Here is a 3,557-nt window from a genome sequence, read left to right on the forward strand (position 1 = left end):
CAAATTAAGAGGAATCACTTTGTCTTAAATTAATTGACTAAAAGAAATGGAATGTTGGGAAAATGTTGACTATGAGGTTTTTGGTGGAAGGAAGGGCCTATTCAACTGAGCAACAACTGTGTGGGATCTTTATACAAATTTTTATGTTCTATTTAGAGCTTGCTTTTACGTATGTTAGCAAAAAAACAGCGCACGCATTAGTTTTCACGTTTTTTGTTCTTCTTTAGTTATGGGGTCTTTTAGGTGGTACCTCCAGGTACCACAGGGGGGAATGTGGTGGATTTTTGTGTGATATGTATAACTATGTAACTATATACACTATATATCTATGTGCACTGAACATATATATTTTAATTTTCATGTAGAGTCTTAAGCACAAGACATCTTTGCTTCATCGAGGTTTATTAAGTTGGTACTGTAACAGGGCAGTTAATGCTGTTGAGAGTTCGCCTGAATAACTCACTCTCCAGCTCTGGTAACTAACCTCCTCCAATACACACTCAACGTCTTTCATGCAGCACAACCAAAACAGTAACATTGTAACAGAGATCCTGAACACATCACAATAAAATATCATACGATATAAACACACACACACACACACACACACACAATAAATGTTACATGGTAGCAGAGATACTGAAAACAACATAATGAGATCACTGTCATGTACACACACACACTATAAACCTACACTGGAGTGCTTATTTTTATGTAATGCATTTAACTCATATGTTTGATGTAGTTAGGCCAAGTATTTTTCACATTAATATCATAAGATTATCATAAAAACTATGCTATTTGCTGTACTAATGTGTGACCTTTGACCGTGTCATGACCTATTGTGATAAGCCAGAGCAAGGGGTACTCAGAGTCCTGACTGGCCTTTGGCCAAGACCTAGGCCGCTACCTGACCCCAGCAGCTGTGCTGGGCGTGTGGGAAAGTTACCCAGCAGCAGGGGGCGGGGATACTGGTCCCTATATTAGGGGACCAGAGGACGCCCCCAGGGCTCTTTTCCTCCTGCTGCTGCTACCTGTCCGTCTCTGTGTTGCTCTACTGTCTGTGCTTAAGGCTGTACACCCTGGGGTTTTGCTTTGCTTGCTTTCTGCTTTGTAATTTTCTTGCTAAATGTCTGTATGTATTTTTCCTGCTGTTCATATGATTCAGTGTATTAAACTCTGTTCCAAGAATTCTACTCTTTTACAGAGCATCTTTTTGAGTGTCTTGGTTTTAATTGGATTTGGATCTCCACATCGTTGGTGGGAGAAGGTTATCAGGATGGCTTCAAAATTTGCGACCACAGTCCACTCTGTGGAGGAACCATGAAGAATTAGTTCAACACAGGATAAAGATCCAAATAACTTCATCTGAATCAAGTTTGTCAAGTTTTAAACTCTCAGATTGTGAACATATCAGTAATTTTCAGTCTGTTTTCATGGACGTCCTTTCAGTGGTGATGTCAGGGATGATTTTGAAGAAGCTCATTAAACTGAACCATCAGCAGATCACTGCTCCAAAACCAGAACATGATCCGAGGTCTCTCCACCACCAGAACACCAGCTTTACTAACGTGGTAGATCAGTGTAGTACAGATCAATAACTGATGAGTCATTTTATCAAAATCACTGAGTGCTTCACATCTGACCCTCTGATGTTTCTGTGGACATTTTGCATATTTAATGAATGTGTGAAAGTTTTACATTCATTCTATGAATACAGTGAAATGTTGTGTTATAGTCATCATGTTTTTTCCAGCATCATAAATTCTTAAGTTCAGAAAATTAGATTCTTTTTTCACAGCTGAAAAACAACAACATTTATTCTCTATTGAAATCTGCATCGTCCACTCCAAAGGTCACAATCTGAAGGTAACATCTGGTTTTGTTCCCTGTGATTAACTCTGAGCATCAGTATGGTGGGATTTATCCACTACATCCACACCACTGTGGTTCAGTGTTGTCCTGATGGAGTAACAGCAGCCAGTATGATCCAGGCTTTAGCTGCTGGGTCTCTGTGTGACCTCTCAGACTGTTTAACAGATCAGACACAAAGAGAATCAGAGCAGCTCTTTAAAGACAAACATGAACCCACTCAGGTCACACTTTCCCCACAGATATGAGCATCACTGTCCTCAAACAGCAAATGACCAAGTCTAACATTTGGATCTTTTCTCTTTCATTGTTTTCTTTTTAATGAATCTTTGTAACAATCTGAGGATGTTTCAGGTCAGATTTATCCAGGAAGCACAAACATGTAAAGGAGTCATCACAGCTCTCTGACCTCGTTGGTCCAGGTTCACCACTGAAGAGTGGAGGGTCACCTTTGGACCGGTCACTCCTCACAGACGGACAGCTGGACCCTGCAGACTGTGACCTCTGACCTCTGCAGACACAAACATGATTGAAGCAGCTGTGATCACACAGACTGTAGATGATGCAGCTGTTTCCTGTCAGTAACATCCTCTTAGATTAGAGTTCAGCTTTTTACAGGAAAACTGGACAAAACTGATTTTGTTACAAATTCATTTTCATTTCCTCTCAGCTCACAAACACAGTCAGAAAATCAACCAGAATCAACACTGATTATAATGTCAGAGCAGAATTATTTCTGTTACTCAGTGAGTTCAGCTCTCTGACCTCGTTGTTCCAGGTTTACCACTCAAGTCTGGAGGTTCATCTTTGGACCGGTCACTCCTCACAGACGGACAGCTGGACCCTGCAGACTCTGCTCTGTCCTCCTCTTCCTCCATCATCATCTTCAGTCAGTCTGAGAGGTAAACCACAAACACTCAGTGAGTTCACATTAACAGGAGTAACTGAGTTACAGTCGCTGACCTCTGACCTGTCATGTAACCTAGAAACCAGGTCAATATGTCTGTAGGTTCAGTCATCCAGGTCATGTGATCTAAGGAGCTTGGAAAGAAAAGAGAGACTTCAAGTTTCTTGAAGACATTTCATCAGAGAAGCTTCGTCAGTTCTAAAACCAAACGGTGGAGAGTCCCAGATATTTAAACCTGAGACGGAAAGAAAGCATTGATCATTTGATGAGTCACATGATCAGTGGTGGGTCAACAATATAAACACTTATTTCAAGGAGGAAACTGAGAGCCTTTTCACCAGGAGCACAAACATCAGGAGCACAGACATCTGGAGCACAGACATCTGGAGCACAGACATCTGAAGCACAAACATCTGGAGCACAAACATCTGGAGCAGCATGTCGATGCTGTTGGTTGAGACCCTGAAGACTGAAGTCCAGGCAGCTCCAGCAATGATCCACTGATGTGTTTTTACTCCATGTATGAATGTTGTTATTGACAGAGATGAAGTTTGTGTGTCAGTGATGCAGTGACTGTTGTTGTTACCTGTACAGGCTGGTTAGACTCTATGAAACCGATCATACAGATCTCTGCATGTTAGAAGAGACTATTAAAGGTCATGAATGAGACAAAGGCAGGGAGGCGTCCTTTACAGCTCAACAGCAGAGAGAACAGCCAGCACCTCTACATTTATCACATCATACAGCACATGTATGATACTGACAGGGATGAGAAGAA

General features: G+C 41.4%; 1 long non-coding RNA gene across 1 annotated transcript; it reads right to left on the reverse strand.

Moving 5' to 3' along the window:
- Positions 1 to 1,771: 1,771 nt before the first annotated feature.
- Positions 1,772 to 2,951, reverse strand: LOC134624217 (uncharacterized). The gene is made up of 3 exons (XR_010093483.1): positions 2,843 to 2,951; positions 2,638 to 2,767; positions 1,772 to 2,383 (listed from the first exon to the last, which is right to left on the reverse strand). It is a non-coding gene; the product is annotated as an uncharacterized LOC134624217 (long non-coding RNA).
- Positions 2,952 to 3,557: the final 606 nt, after the last annotated feature.

This window comes from Pelmatolapia mariae, linkage group LG3_W (genome assembly GCF_036321145.2).
Source record: "Pelmatolapia mariae isolate MD_Pm_ZW linkage group LG3_W, Pm_UMD_F_2, whole genome shotgun sequence".
NCBI classification, from domain to species: Eukaryota; Metazoa; Chordata; class Actinopteri; order Cichliformes; family Cichlidae; genus Pelmatolapia; species Pelmatolapia mariae.